Source organism: Chiloscyllium punctatum, chromosome 24 (assembly GCF_047496795.1).
Source record: "Chiloscyllium punctatum isolate Juve2018m chromosome 24, sChiPun1.3, whole genome shotgun sequence".
NCBI lineage: Eukaryota > Metazoa > Chordata > Chondrichthyes > Orectolobiformes > Hemiscylliidae > Chiloscyllium > Chiloscyllium punctatum.
The window spans coordinates 64,035,851-64,053,118 of NC_092762.1; the positions used below are offsets into that span (position 1 = coordinate 64,035,851).

At 42.1% G+C, this 17,268-nt stretch overlaps 1 protein-coding gene across 1 annotated transcript in view; it reads left to right on the plus strand.

Moving 5' to 3' along the window:
- Positions 1 to 291: 291 nt before the first annotated feature.
- org (oogenesis-related gene) overlaps positions 292 to 17,268 on the plus strand; it is a 51,846-nt gene continuing 34,869 nt past the window's right edge. Inside the window, exons 1-2 of the mRNA XM_072593587.1 lie at positions 292 to 305; positions 2,739 to 2,810. The gene's annotated coding sequence lies outside the window, so the exon portion shown is untranslated. The remainder of the gene's footprint in view (positions 306 to 2,738; positions 2,811 to 17,268) is intronic.

Genomic DNA, 17,268 nt, shown 5'->3' on the forward strand with positions numbered 1-17,268 from the left:
TTTTGGTTCGGACGTGACAGGCTGTGAGGTCTAACAATCCCATATTCTGTGAAAAACCGCTTAAGCATATCACATGTATCGAAGTACTGGAGAAGCTAAGCAAGTCTGACAGCTCCTGTGGAGAGAAAAACAGAGTTAATATTTCAAGTACAATATGACTCTTCTTTGGAAATGAAAGGGGCTGGTAAATAATATCTTCTGTGACATTGACAAAGTGGGAGGAGGAGCGAGTGGAACAGATGGTCAGTGTACCCAGAGCAAAAGACACAGGCAGTGATAATGGTGGTACAGGAGTGAAGGTACAGGTATGTGAAGTCGGTGTAATTGTTAAAAGGAGAAAATGAGTCTGGGGAAAGGAGACACTTAGTCCGCTCTGCTGACAGCAAAGCTATCAACAGACAAATGAGACATGGAAATTTTGGGGAATGTAAGAAAAATAGAGGACAGAGGTCATTCTTTCAAGTTGAGGAACTAACATTGAATATAAGGTGCCTAAACGGATTACGTGGCCATTATAATACCTGCCTCATCTCCATTATGCCCAGAGCTTCCTAATGGTCATATACTGACCCCTACAAGGTTTAATTTGGTCAAATTAGTTTCAATTATTTAGCCTAATTAGTTCTAATTTGATTGCTGAAATCACAATAGTTTCATGTAATGACTCTAGTTTCTTTCTTGGTTCATTAATGACAACACTGACCTCATAGAACAGAAGGCGAAATCGATTTATTTAATCCAAGAGTTGTAAAAATGATATTCGTGATCCAATTAAATAGGGCTCCATTTTTGGACTGAAAATTGAATTTATGAATCCAAGGTATAAAATGAAAGAGGTAGTCACATGGGCAGAGGATGTGGACCAGGAAGAAACTGAGACACACCCTTTCACTTACACGAGTATCTAATGACACATTACTCTCAAAGAACGCATGAAATGTGGGAGGATCATACCCGGTACCTCCTAATAATGCAACTAACTTTACATTTACATTGTAAGTTTAGGACTGGCCTGGAAATAGCATTGACATTGCATGGATGCTAAACTTAAGCATTGTAAATCAAAGGAGAACGCCCAAACTGTCCGCAGGTGTCAGCTGGTCTTTGCATTTATGGCCTCAAGACAATGCATTCCACATTCCAACAATCTCGCATGTGATGCTTTTTTTAGTTATCTTTTTAAACAGGTTAGCTTCAATGTGGTGCATACATATTAGCGCTAGAAACCTGGACATGGAATACCTGCTTTATCTGATGCTAGCATTGTAACCCGCCCATCTTCAACCCTGTTTTAGCACATAAGGCTGCCTCCTACTCCCTGCAGCTCACTGGAATGAAATGTAAGGCTCCTAAACCCATCATTCCAATGCAGGCACTGAATCCAGTATTTCCAACTGCATAGCTACAATTGAACTTCTAGGCCATTCCTTCACATGAGGTGAAGTTGCTATATCAGGTAGTTTCCATCAGGGATAAGCTTTGGGAATGTATTGTCATTAAAACTAATATTGCCATAAGATGAATGCTTTGAAATAAGCAATGTTATGAAACCCAGAAGAAAAATGCTAATGCAGGGTGTGCCATTTGCTCCAGTGAGAGAAACAAAGAGGCCTGCTGCAGCTGTAGTAGGAAGGGAGGGCCTCTTGGCATGCCTGAAGCACCAGTCGCCACCATACAATCTAGCAACAAATTCTTGTCCCCCCCTGTGGGAACCTGAATTTTTCATTTGGCCTCTCTTAATTGGTCTCAGTTCGTATTTAAAAGGCTGTGTCAGCTACCTGTTGTTTGAGAGCTGGTCCATCCATCCCACTTCTGCAAACATGGCCTCGGGACAGAGTGGACCCAGGAAATCTCTCTGCCAGTAAGTGGATCTGTTTTTCTAAGTGAGTCTGAGAATCAAAACTGTAGAGGCAGAAAGTTTGAACACTAGGACAAAGAAACAAATATTAGGTAAACAAATCAGAAAATCTTCCCATACAACATTAGGATCCAAATATTGCTAGGATAGGGGATGAGTCATTTGAAAATTGGAGGAGCCCTGAAGTGGCCATGGTTGAAAGGCAAGTCACAGACAAATAACACACCAGTGTGATTCAGCTTCTAGTTCAACCTCAGACAGGGACTAGGGACAGCAATAGAATCAATGTCTTGGGAACATAGTTTGTGGAGGGATTCAAAGATGTTGGGAAGAATTTTCCTGTTGGTTAATGCCTTTCTATTGTGCTCAGGTGAATGTCGCAAGCAGTTTGGCACAGGGAGTGAGGAAGTATTGGATGTTTTGACAGGATTAGTGAACAAATCCCCGGGTGTGGATGTGATACATGGAAACAGAGAAAAAAAGGAGCAGGAGTAGGTCATTTGGCCCTTTGAGCCTACTCCGTAAGTCGTTATGATCATGTCTGTTCATCCAACTCAGTCTCTTGTCCCTGCAGTTTTCCTCTGATTCCTCTAACCTCAAACTCCTTCCTGAAATCATACAATGTTTTGGCCTCAAATATTTTCTGTTGTAGTGAATTCCACAGGCTCACCACTCTCTCTGGGTGCACAAATTTATCCCAATCTCAGTCCTAAATGATTTCACCCTGTATCCATACACTGTGACCTCTGGTTGTGGACGTACCCACCAGCTGGAACATTCTTCCTGCATCTTGCTTGTCTGGTCCTGTTGGAATTTTATAGTTTTCTTCTGAACCACAATGAATATAATCTGAACCAAAACCTCATCTCCTCTTACACAGACCCACCATCCCTGGATTCAGTCTGGTAAACTTTTGCTGCACTCCCTTTTTAACAAGAACATCCTTCCTCAGGTAAGAAAACCAAAAATGCATACAATGTTCCAAATGTGGTGTCACCAAGGTGCTGTCCAATTGCAGCAAGAATCCCTGCTCTTGTACTTGAATCTTCATGCTGTGAAGGTCAACTTACAGTTTGCCTTCTTAACTGCCTGCTCCATGTGCGCACCTATCTTCAGCAAATGGTGTACGAGAACAACCAGATCTTGATGTACATTCTGCTCTCTCAATTTCTAGCCATTCAGATAATAATCTGCCTTCCTGTTTTTGCTACCAAGGTGGATAACCTCACATTTATCCACATTATAGTTCATCTGCCATGCATTTACCTATTCTCTCAGCTTAACCAAATCACACTGCCTTCTCCCCACAGTTAACCGTCCTACCCAGCTTTGTGTCAACTTCACATCTGGATATGTTACATTTTAGGTTCTCGTATCCAATTCATTCATATATCTTCTGAATGGCTGAGGTCCTAGCACTGATCCCTGCAGTACACCACTAGACCCTACTTGCTCCTTGTGAAGAGACCCACTTATTCCTACTCTTTGTTTTCTTTCTGCCAATCACATTTCTAGCCATCTCATACACTATGCCCAATCCTATGTGCTTTAATTTTACACACTAATCTCTTACGGGAAACTTTGTTGAAAGCCTTCTGTAAGTCCAAATAAACATATCGACTGGGTCCCCTTCATCAACTGTACCAGTTACATCCTCCAGGATTCTAACAGATTTGTCAAGCATAATTACCCTTTCATGAACCCAGGCTGACTCTGTTCAATTGAACCACTCTTTTCCAAATGGTGGCTATTAATTCTTTTATATGTTGCATTCCAGGCTGCTGTGGGAGAAAAGGGATGAACCAAACTTTTAATTCCTCTGGGGCCAAAGGGCCAGGAAGACAGTTCATGTGATTTTGAAAAAGAATGGTAAAGATAAAGCAAGGAATAACTGATCAGTCAGTCTCATATCAGTGGGAGAGAAACAATTTGAGAAAATTCTGAAGGAAGGAATGAATCTCCAGTTGGAGAAGCAAGGTTTGATCAGAGATAGTTTACATGGCTTTGTCAGAGGGAGGTCATGCCTAACAAATCTGACTGAATGTTTTGAGGAGGTGACCAGGTGAGTAGATGAGGGTAGTGCAATTGATATAGTTTATATGGATTTTACCAAAATGTTTGACAAGATTTCATAAGGGAGACTGTTAAATAAGTTAAAAGCACATGACATTCCAAGACAATTTGGTAAGCTGAATCCAAAATTGGCGTAGTGGTAGAGACAGAGCGGTAGTAAAAGGCTGTTGGCGTGACTGGAAGCTGGTGTCCAGTGGTGTACCACAGGGTTTAGTGCTGGGCCCCTTATTGATAAACAATATAAAAGAGATTATTTGGGTGATGATAAGTAAATTTACCGATGACACAAAGATTGACCAGACAATGAGGAAAAACATCTTGGGTTACACGATAGTATTGATGGATTGATCAAATGGGCAGATTAGTGGCAGATGGAATTCTAACACTCAAGTTTGAAGAAGAAGGAATAAGACAAGGGAGTAATGAACAGCAGGACACTGGCAAATTCAGAAGAAAATTGGGACCTCAGTGTGCTTGTCTACAAACCCCTGAAGGTGATATGATAGGTGAATAGGCTGGTTACAAAGGCATAAGGGTCATTGACCTTTCTCAGTCGTGGGAGAAAGTGAGGACTGCAGATGCTGGAGATCAGAGTTGAGAGTGTGGTTCTGGAAAAGCGCAGCAGGTCAGGCAGCATCTGAGGAGCAGGAGAATCAACGTTTTGGGCATAAGCCCTTCATCAGGAATGAGGCTTGTGGGTCGGGGCTGAGAGATAAATGGGAGGGGGTTGGTGTTGGGGAAGGTAGCTGGGAAAGTGCTAGGTGGATGAAGGTAAGGGAGAAGATGATAGGTCAGACGGGGCAGTGATGGACAGGTCCAGAGACATTGCCGAGTTGGAGGCTTGGGACTGGGATAATGTTGGTGGAGGGGAAATGAGGAAGCTGTTGAAGTCCACATTTATCTCGTGTGGTTGCAGGGTCCCAAGGCAGAATATGAGGCGTTCCTCCTCCAGGCATCGGGTGGTAATGGTTTAGTGGTGGAGGAGGCCCAGGACCTGCATGTCCTTGATGGGGCGGTGGGGTTTGTGGGTGCAGGTGTCCCAGAGATGTCTTCTGAAATGATCCACAAGAAGGCATCCTGTCCCCCGATGTAAATCACACCGGGTGCAATGGATGCAGTAGATGACATTGGTAGAGGTACAGGTAAATTTCTGATGGATGTGAAAGGATCCCTTGGAGCCTTGGACAAGGTGAGGGGAGTGGTGTGGGCACAGGCTTTACATATCTTGAGGTGGCAGGGGAAGTTGCCAGGAGTCGGGTGTGGGCTGGTAGGGGGTGTGGACCTGATGAGGGAGTCACAGAGGGAATGGCCTTTTCAGAATACTGATAGGGGTAGGGAGGGAAATATATCCCAGGTGGTGGGGTCCATTTGGTGAACTCCAGCCCCACTCCAGGTCCTAGCTCCCATCCCTGCCATGTCTTCATCATTCCCCCAGACCTCCCCTTCACTAAGAACAGATATTTAGTCCTCAGTAAAGGTCTCACCTTTATCCCTCTACAATCCCAGATTAATGAGTCCAACACACGCTGCAACCTTGAATGTTTCTTCCACCACCTCCGCCTCCCTGCCTACTTTTTTAACCAAGACTCCCGCCCACCCACTGAGGACCCCTCCTCCCACCTCCAACACACCCTGTCCACCTGGACACCCCGTGCTGGCCTGCTATCCACCCTTGATCTCTTCATTCCAAACTGCCGCTGTGAGATCGACCGCCTCAACCTGTCCAACTGCCTCACCCATTCCAATCTCCACCTTCACAATGCGCAGCCCTCCACTCCCACTGCTCCAACACCAACCTCACCATCAAACCCGCAGACAAAGGCGGGCACAGTAGTAGTGTGGCACACTGACCTCTACACCGCTGAAGCCAGGTGCTAACTCGCAGATACCTCCTCCTACTGCCCCCTTGATCACAACCTCACCTCCCAAAACCAAACCATCATCTCCCAGACCATTCACAATCTCATCACCTCTGGGGATCTCCCATCCACAGTGTTCAACCTCATTGTCCATGTACCCTGCACTGCTCGATTCTACCTCCTTCCTAAGATTCACAAACCTGACTGCACCCTGTGCCTGTCCCATCGAACTCTTCTCTTCCTACCTCAACACCGTCCTTCCTCATTTCCCCTTCCCCCACATTATCCCAGTCCCAAGCCTCCAACTCGGCACTGCCCTCCGGACACAGCCATCACTCCCCCCTCTGACCTATCACCTTCTCCCTCACCTTCATCCACCTATCACTTTCCCAGCTACCTTCCCCCAACCTCAACCCCTTCCATTCATCTCTCAGCCCTCAGCCCACAAGCAGCATTCCTGATGAAGTGTTTAAACCAAAAACGTTGATTCTCCTGTTCCTCAGATGCTGCCTGACCTGCTGTGCTTTTCCAGTGCCACACTCTTTCTCCCCACCCTCACCCTCCTCTAGCTTATCTCTCCATGCCCATGCTCACTGCCTTTATTCCTGATGAAGGGCTTTTGCCCGAAACGTCGATTTCGAAGCTACTTGGATGCTGCCTGAACTGCTGTGCTCTTCCAGCACCACTAATCCAGAATCTGGTTTCCAGCATCTGCAGTCATTGTTTTTACCTCATTAGAAATGGACACAAGCTGAGAATTTCAGATGTTTTCAACACAGAAGGAACTCTTTCAACTTATTATGCACTGAATGTGTATTCCATTTAGTTCTATTCCAATGCAATTTCTGAGAGGTTTTAAAATTTGTTCAATTTTAAAATATTAATTGCTAGTGTTTTCCTTTTCTCATCATCTTTCTGTTTTCTTATTATATTCCTAATGTTGGATAATAAGACTAAAGAAGAATGGATAGAAGATTGGGTGATTCTGAAAGGAGGCTGACAGCTTACCAAAATGTATCTGAATCTATTTTATTATTTTATGATTATTTCACATTCTGGAGTCACACTTTGGAATACACTTGGTCTTTAAAACAAAGAATTACAAAGGATTTAGAATCAACATAAGTTTGGAAAACAAATGGGATTGACTAATTAAATACATCTACATCCTATAATGGCCACACTCAATGAGCCAAGGATCGACCTTGGATACAGTGTACATATCGTATCACACTGAAAATGTTGAACCAATCACTAAGTTGCAATCTTAAATCTCTCACACATTGATCATTTGGAATCAATTGAATTTTGAGCCCAAGCAATGGCAATACTAGACACGTCAGATGCCAGAGTGAAATGTGATAATGAAGTTTGGTAATGTTACTTTTTGGAATCAGTTACTGTGGTGGTTAGTCACTGAAACATATTCATGTATTAATTTCTCACTTAGCCAACTCTGTCCAATTTTCCTTCCATGAGCGCTAAGAATGTTTTATGACTCCTTTTCAGTTCTGCTCGACTGAACTACATTTTAAGTCTGCTAGACAAAACCTCTTCCCAGTTCTGACCACTTGAACAGTTTTGTACTAACTCTCACAGCCTGGAGACTTTAGAAACTAAAACTGTTCTGTTAGGATATATGTTGCCCTGAATTGAATTCCTGATTCTTTTGCTAAGAGAATTGTGAACTTAACCCTTGATTCTTCTCAACTAAAAACTAAACTAATGGCTTCTGGTCTGTTTTCATAAAACTCAGCAATTTAAACAGTCCATCAATTGATATCATAGGTATGCTATTAGTCAGTGAACTGAATCATATATTTTCTTGGAAATTATAACTTTGGATCACTGAAGCAAATTACTTTCTGAACTTTTCAAAGTAAAGGTACCATCATAGAACTGTAATAAAAATCCACCTGCCTCTACCTGAAAAATCAAATTCCAAAAATCACACCGATATTCTTATTGAGACAACAGATTGAATCAAATAGAGCAACACAGTGGCTCAGTAGGTTGCACTGTTGTCTCACAGTGCCAGGGACCCAAGCCACTCCCCCTTGGCTGAGCTGGCCTGCAATCACAATTTTAGAAACAATTTCTCACAATTAGAATAGTATGAACACTTACCAGCGTTCACCAATCAGTTTCTTCCTCTTCTGAAGTAAGGACTAACTGCAGGAGGCAGTTCCCAATGCAGATTCCCACCCCGTGCTGTTTCCCGTCCCTCAAACCAGTCTGACCTCATGTTGTTTTCCAGCCTTGACTGCTACCCTCTCTACGTGATTCTGACTGCCTGTCAGAGGGTCCTCACCTTGCTCAGTCCTTAAAAACTAATTTCTAGAAAGAGTCATCTATTTGCCCCTTGAGCTGCTTTTCCATTTCATACAATCTCATCTCGGCCACAACTCCCCAACCCTGCCGACTGTCCAGAATCATTTACCTCATTACTAATTAAAAATCTGTCTCCTCCTTAAATCAATATCTCAGTGCACTCAGGGGAACTGAATTTCACAGATTCATGACCCTTTGAAAGAAGTAATCGCTCCTCATCCCTGTTTTAAATGTGCTACCCTTTATCCTCAAGTTATGACCTCTTGTTCTAGATTACCCCACATGTGGAAACACCCTTTCTACATCTGCTTTGTCAATCTTCTTTTGTATCTTACATAGCTCAATTAAATCTCCTCCCAGGCTTCTAAGCTCCAGTCAGTGTAGGCCTAAACTGCTCAATCTCCTCTCATAAGACAAATCCCTCACTTTTGCAATCACTCCGGAAACAAGAGGGAGGGAAAAGCGCTCCTGTGGATAGGAGCTAAGAAAGAAGACAGGAGAAGGTATAATAGTTATGTAGGTAGTTCAAAAAGGATGAGATAAGAGATTATATATTTCTCCTCCCCTCCTCTCCCCTTACTCTGCTTTCTGGCATGTCTAAGTGTAGATTCTGTGAGGATCAAGAATATAGGAAATCCTTTTTACAGCGTCATTGCCAAACCATTAGCTTTCATACAGCAGCAGTTCAAGAGGGTGGCTCACCACGATCTTCTCAGGAACATTTAAGGATGGGCAAGTAATGCTTGTGTTACACCCAAATCCTGTGAAAGAATAGAAAAATAAACTTGCTTCAGGTGTGTAATTGACTAGAGCCGAGAATGGGTGTAAGCTGGGAGCTAAAAATGGGTTGGGAGCAGTCAACCCCAAAAAAGGGCAGTGCTGGATCAGATTTTAGACTTTCGTGCATTTTTCCATTTAGTCTTATGAAACCAGCAATGGAAACAAGGGAGTGGTATAAATTCAAAACTCCTGCGCACATAATTAATTAATCAAATTATTTTACAGATGTTGCGGCTGTAGGCTGTAACCACAACATTGGTTAGGCCACTTTTGGAATATTGTGTGCAATTCTGATCTCCTTCCTATCGGAAAGATGTTGTGAAACTTGAAAGGGTTCAGAAAAGATTTACAAGGATATTGCCAGGGTTTGAGTATTTGAGCTGAAAGGCGTGGTTGAATAGGCTGGGGCTGTTTTCCCTGGAGCATCGGAGGCTGAGGGGTGACCTTATAGGGGTTTATAAAACCATAAGGGGCATGGATAGGATAAATAGGCAAAGTCTTGTCCCTGGGATGGGGGAGTCCAGAACTAGAGGGTATAGGTTTAGGGTGGGAGGGGAAAGATATAAAAGAGACAACTAAAAATATAAATATATATAAAGAAAAATATAAAAGGGGCAACTTTTTCACGCAGAGGGTGGTACGAGGATGGAATGAGCTGCGAGAGGAAGTGGTGGAAGCTGGTACAATTGCAACATTTAAAAGGCATCTGGATGGGTATATGAATATGAAGGGTTTGGAAGGATATGGGTCAGTCCTGGCAGGTGGGACTAGATTGGGTTCGGATATCTGTCGGCATGGACGGGTTGGACCGAAGGGTCTGTTTCCATGCTGTACATCTCTATGACTCAATGACTCTATGCTCTGCAGTGGTCTGTAACAATATAGACAACAAAAGCACTTATTACTTCGAGTTACTAACTTAACTTTTCTTACTTCCCATATTGTTTCCTTAATGTTATATCTCACAATGTACACCACCATGCTTTTAAGTACAGACCATCCAATTTCAGGACAGCTCCAAAACCTTTGTGTACGTAACTAGACTTTTAGCACCATCTAGAGGCACAAGACTGGTGGAACATTTTAACACATTCGACCTTTATGTAAAAGAATGTAAATACATTTTGCAGTATATGGTAGGCCTGTTGTATAAAGTTAATGTGGTTAAAAACCAAAAGAACTGCAGATGCTGTAAATCAGACAAAAATAGAAATTGCTGGAAAAGCTCACAGAGAAATCAGAGTTAATGTTTCGGGTTAGGTGACCCTTCCTCAGAACTGATGGCAGCTAGAAAAATGTTTGGAGAAGGGGAAGAATCACTTGAGCCGAAACATTAACTCTGATTTCTCTCCAAAGATGCTTCCAGATTTGCTGAGCTTTTCCAGCTATTTCTATATTAAATGTGGGTGTTATTTTCATAGAATCATTCATTTTAGAAACGAGCCCTTTGGCCCTCCAACTTACACCAGTACTATTTACCTGCACTTGTCTATAGCCTATGCACTGGCATTTTCCAGAATGTTCTTAAATATTGTAAGAGTACCCGCCTCCACCATCTTCTCAGGCAGCATGCTCCATATTTTACCATCATCTGGATGAAAACAAACTCCCTCAGATCTCCTCCAAACCACTCTAAATCCTAAGTGCTCTCTGAAGAGAAGCAAGAAAATATATTCAGAATTAAAACTTCAATGAACCACTTGGATTTCTTTCAAAATGTACAAGTTGCTAAGCAGTAGAAACATCTAAGTCCAACACTGGTACATCACATCTGAGAAAGTAGACCGTTTTCCAACTTTCTTTAACTCAGTTATTTTGATGCATGCTAATAAGCAACTTGAAGAGGCAAACTATCTGAAGATATAAAATATTTTATATAAAAGATGAAACATACCAATAGCCAAGATGGTGGTGCATCTGATAAACATTTCCTTGCCAGTGCAGGCCATTTGATATATTTCTGAATTCTGCTCGATCTCTGACTGATGTCACATACTCAATTCTACTGTTTATTGTAAACAAGATTCTGGTGGAAACTTTGACTGATCCATTTCTGTTCATTAAACACAAGGATGTTATATGCTTTATTTTTACTTGTTAAGACACAAACTTACCCCACGGTCCATCTATGTGTTAATACTTCATGGATTCATGTGAAGTTCCTCTCTCTTGCTTTAGCTCACACCTGTGAATTTGAAAGAGGTCTTGATGTTCACTTAAGAAGTTAGGAGAGGATTACATAGATATCTGATAAACATTCAATATAGCAGCACCTCCTTCTTCAATTCTGTGCCCAAATGCAGGGCTTCAGCCATTATTTGCTGGCTGATGGCAAAGGTTTACCACAGTTAAGCCCGAATCTACCGCAGCCAAGTTGGGATCGAAACCTGTCTGCTGATGGTAATCTGATCTACACAATTGATGCGTACTCAATTGCGCTAACCATACCACAACGTGAGCATCCTGACAGCATAATTTCAGGGACATAGTCTAAAGGAAAATTTAGTGTTAGAATAAACATACACCAATGCCAAGGAATGAAGACAATTCTGATGTACAATCATAAGAGGATTTCTGGGAGCAACATCATGACTAGGACCCCAAATACGAATGATTTTGTTGCCTTGCATGCATTTTGCTGGTTGTGCAATTGGGACAGGCTCAGTGGAGGCAGCTTTTGCCAAAGCAAAGTCCCTCAAATAGGAGGCGTGTGTTGCCAGATCCACTCCTATGGCCCCAGAGTTCAAGCGGAACGATTTCCCCTCCAATCCAAGGGCCCTCTGTCATAGTTATGCCTACACCTCTCTGCCTCCATTTTGAGATTTCACTGCCATCGTTATTAAGACAACAAGCATGGAGGAGACTAATTAGGAAATCTTTTCAGGTTTAATGGCATGAAGAGGTGTGCTTCTGCGAACGTGGCTCTGAACCTACAGTACAGGTCATTCTGCTACAACGTGCACTTTGTTAACACAAAATTTGTGTAACATGATTGACGAATTGGGGGCACTGTTTCTAAAGTATGAAGTTTTAAAGCGTGTATTACTTATAACACAGTTCTGGCCCCATTAGTTTAAATGGTGCTGCTATTACACGATTTTCTTTTAAGACAGGACTGCACGAGAATGGATCTACTGCATTCTAGCAGAATTGACTGTAAATGCTGTCCCATATTTCATGACTATTAAGTTCAGAATCTGTTTAATGAAGATAAAACAATAAAATACAACAGAATAATCCTTTGACAGTGAAACAACTGATAGATTTTCAAATAATTACTACATTTTTAAATTTATTCACTCATAGGACGTGGGTGTCACTGCTTTGCCAACACTTATTGCCTATCCTTAGTAATACTTGCAATGTCTTGACTTTTGATATAATTATCGTACTTAGCACAAAACATTACCATACCTTGTGGAAAGTCCAGACCACTATGTTCAATTTCTTCCATCTATCCTCCTACAACTTGTCACCAACTTTTGTAATATGGGTTTTTTGCATATGAACAATGTATTTTTCGTATAACTAACAAAGTATATCTGAAATCAGCTTTATAAATTTCCGGGATTAGTGGTACTTTTTCCTTATTTCAAAACCTGCCCAGAAAAGGGATGAAAATGTGTAACAGTCACAGAGTCATAGAGGTCTACAGTACAGACAGAAGCCATTCAGCCCATTACATCCATGCTGGTCAAAGACAACTACCTAACTATTCTAATCTCATTTTCCAGACTTGGCCCACTTTTGGGACTGCATCTACATTTAGTCTCAAGAAAAAGAAAATTTCAACCCTGGGGTATCAGTGTTTGGAAGGACTCAATTACTCTTGAAATCCTGCAGACATGGAAATACTTAAAGAGGATTTCATAACATGCTGGATATCCACCTGTGGCTTTGTATCACAAAGCAGGAGAGACAACAAATAAGCTGTTCAGGGGAAACAAAATTAATATTTATTATTGTGTTCAGAATTATTTTGCAGCTTTCAGAGTTTATTTTGAAAAAAGTACCCTGAAAGGTTGTTCGAGAAATGGTCACAAGATGAAAGAGGATAAACAGAGGGTGAAAATTTAGCATCGTGGTCTGGAGTTTCCACAAGGTGTTTCCTGTTCAATTCACTCAAAATGGCTTAACCCACTACAAAAGATTGACTCTCCCCTTGTGCACAGTACATGCAATGCAAACTGAGTCCTTTGTGATCTTTTATACTTCTTTCAGAAACAGTTTTGCTGGGAGCTATCCTGTGCGCAAAGGTAACTATGCCCCAAAACTGAATTAGTGATTGATGCCAATTCTCCACTAAATGCTGTTCTGAGGAGCTGTTCTGAGGAAGGACCACTGGACCCCAGAGGGTAACTCTGATTTCTTTCCACAGGTGTTGCCAGGCCTAATGAGTTTTTCCAGCAATTTCTGATTTTGTTTCTGATTACCAGCATGAGCAGTTCTTTCGGTTTTTTGTTTCCTCCACTAAAGGTATTGTTTGCAGCTGTTTGAGGGGACTTTTATGGTGAAACTTTTCTATAGTACATAGACATCAATTGTCATACATCAAAGGTTTTAAATACATTTTAACTTACTAAACAAGCCAACTACTATGCAACAGTGGTTCTTTATTTTATTTTAAAGCTATTTTTAGCTTTTCAAAACAGTTTTCTTCACAATTAGAGGATTAGGCGCCATTTTAATATGTTGAATTTTTGATTAACCTATTTTCAATTTTATTATCAAAAGCATAAGCTTATCAAGGAAAATGTTTAATACTAAAATTTGTTTTAAAATACTGGCTGTGATCCATGAGGAGTTTTACTTTCTATAAAATACAAACGAATTTGAGGGGAAACTTAAATGATAGCTTTATGTTGGACAATGATGCAATTTTGAACCCCATTTGGATCCAGATTTCTGATTGTGCCCAAGTTGGAAATTTTTTTACAGTATCTGTAAATTTTATGAGATGGATATGGATATGAGGAAAGCTTCCTCTGAACGCCACAGCATTGTTTATATTAATTCCTTTATTGAAAACAAATATAATTTACAAAAAGACTGCTATTATTCAATTAACGTGGTCCCAAAGTCATGATTTTTCCTATATTGCCTTCAATCTCATCGTCCATAGCAACTTCATCAAATTTCTGATGGATTGGTTCATTTTTTAGAAATTGCAGTATTATCATCATTTGCATTACTGTGAAAAAACAACAAATTATTGATGATGTTGCTAAGAAAAGCTTTTGGAAAATTAAAGATTTTATGGACTTCCTTAAAATACTTCATGTGTTTTAATTTACTGCAATTCAGAAAACACTTCCATGTTCCTTCACATCTATCCTACAGCATAATATTTTGAATTGCCTACTGTCACCTACTGGGGAACAATTCCTCTCCATATATAGCACCCTTACAGGCATTTAACACACTGTGAGCCAATGTTGCTACAGTGCAAGAACAATAATTGTAAAATATGTATGATTTTAACTATTTTCAAACCTACATGTTTGTCCAGAGTTAAAATCAAGACCCGAGATTTCTCAAATCTTGCATCATTAGAACATAGAACATAGAACATAGAACAATACAGCACAGAACAGGCCCTTCGGCCCACAATGTTGTGCCGAACTTGCCGATTAAGCACCCATCCATGTACCTATCCAAATGCCGCTTAAAGGTCGCCAATGATTCTGACTCTACCACTCCCACGGGCAGCGCATTCCATGCCCCCACCACTCTCTGGGTAAAGAACCCACCCCTGACATCTCCCCTATACCTTCCACCCTTCACCTTAAATTTATGTCCCCTTGTAACACTCTGTTGTACCCGGGGAAAAAGTTTCTGACTGTCTACTCTATCTATTCCTCTGATCATCTTATAAACCTCTATCAAGTCACCCCTCATCCTTCGCCGTTCCAACGAGAAAAGGCCGAGAACTCTCAACCTATCCTCGTACGACCTACTCTCCATTCCAGGCAACATCCTGGTAAATCTTCTCTGCACCCTCTCCAAAGCTTCCACATCTTTCCTAAAGTGAGGCGACCAGAACTGCACACAGTACTCCAACTGTGGCCTAACCAAAGTCCTGTACAGCTGCAACATCACTTCACGACTCTTGAATTCAATCCCTCTGCTAATGAACGATAATACTCCATAGGCCTTCTTACAAACTGTATCCACCTGAGTGGCAACTTTCAAAGATCTATGTACATAGACCCCAAGGTCCCTCTGTTCCTCCACCTGACTAAGAACCCTACCATTAACCCTGTATTCCGCATTCTTATTTGTTCTTCCAAAATGGACAACCTCACACTTGGCAGGGTTGAACTCCATCTGCCACTCCTCAGCCCAGCTCTGCATCATATCTAAGTCCCTTTGCAAATGACAAATGCCCTCCTCACTGTCCACAACTCCATCTATCTTCGTATCATCTGCAAATTTACTGACCCACCCTTCGACTCCCTCATCTAAGTCATTAATAAAAAATTACAAACAGTAGAGGACCCAGAACTGATCCCTGCGGAACTCCACTTGTAACTGGGCTCCAGACTGAATATTTACCATCTACCACCACTCTCTGCCTTCGACCGGTTAGCCAGTTTTCTATCCAATTGGCCAAATTTCCCTCTATCCCATGCCTCCTGACTTTCCGCATAAGCCTACCATGGGGAACCTTATCAAATGCCTTACTAAAATCCATGTACACTACATCCACTGCTCTACCCTGATCCACATGCTTGGTCACCTCCTCGAAGAATTCAATAAGACTTGTAAGGCAAGACCTACCCTTCACAAATCCGTGCTGGCTGTCCCTAATCAAGCAGTGTCTTTCCAGATACTCATAAATCCTATCCCTCAGTACCCTTTCCATTACTTTGCCTACCACAGAAGTAAGACTAACTGGCCTGTAATTCCTGGGGTTATCCCTATTCCCTTTTTTGAACAGGGGCACAACATTCGCTACTCTCCAGTCCCCTGATACCACCCCCGTTGCCAGTGAAGACGAGAAGATCATTGCCAACGGTACTGCAATTTCCTCTCTTGCTTCCCACATAATCCTAGGATATATCCCGTCAGTCCCGGGGGACTTGTCTATCCTCAAGTTGTTCAAAATGTCCAACACATCTTTCTTCCTAACAGGTATCTCTTCTAGCTTAACAGTCCGTTTCACACTCTCCTCTTCAACAATACGGTCCCTCTTGTTCGTAAATACTGAAGAGAAGTACTTGTTCAAGACCTCTCCTATCTCTTCTGACTCAATACACAGTCTCCCACTACTGTCCTTGATCGGACCTACCCTCGTTCTTGTCATTCTCAGGTTTCTCACATCCGCATAAAATGCCTTGGGGTTATCCTTGATCCTATCCGCCAAGGATTTTTCATGCCCTCTCTTAGCTCTCCTAATCCCTTTCTTCAGGTCCCTTCTGGCTATCCTGTATCCCTCCACTGCTCTGTCTGAACCCTGTTTCCTCAACCTTATATAAGCCTCCTTCTTCCTCTTTACTAGACATTCAACCTCCCTCGTCAACCAAGGCTCCCTCACACGACCATTTCTTTCCTGCCTGATAGGGACATACATATCAAGGACACGTCGTATCTGCTCTTTGAAAAAGTTCCACATTTCCACCACATCCTTCCCTGACAGCCTATGCTCCCAACGTATGCTCCTCAAATCCTGTCTTACAGCATCGTAATTTCCCTTCCCCCAATTGTAAAATCTACCTTGTTGTGCGCACCTATCTCTCTCCATAACCAAGGTGAAAGTCACAGAATTGTGGTCACCATCACCAAAATGTTCACCCACTAACAAGCCCACCACTTGTCCCGGTTCATTACCGAGTACCAAATCCAATATGGCCTCCCCTCTGGTTGGACAATCTACATACTGCGTTAGAAAAGCTTCCTGGAGATACTGCACAAACACTGCCCCGTCTAATCTACTTGATCTAAAGAGCTTCCAATCAATATTTGGGAAGTTGAAGTCGCCCATGACTACGACCCTGTGGCTTCTGCACCTTTCCAAAATCTGTTTCCCAATCTGTTTCTCCACGTCTCTGCTGCTATTGGGGGGCCTATAGTAAACACCCAACAAGGTGACTGCACCTTTCCTATTTCTGACTTCAGCCCATACTACCTCCAGAGGCAGATCCCCCTCAAACTGCCTTTCTGCAGCCATTATACCATTTCTAATTAGCAATGCCACCCCCCTCCTTTCTTACCACCCTCCCTAATCTTACTGAAACATCTGTAACCAGGAACCTTCAACAACCATTCCTGTCCCTCATCTATCCACGTTTCCGTGATGGCCACAACATCGTAGTCCCAGGTACCGATCCATGCCTTAAGTTCACCCACCTTATTTCTGATACTCTT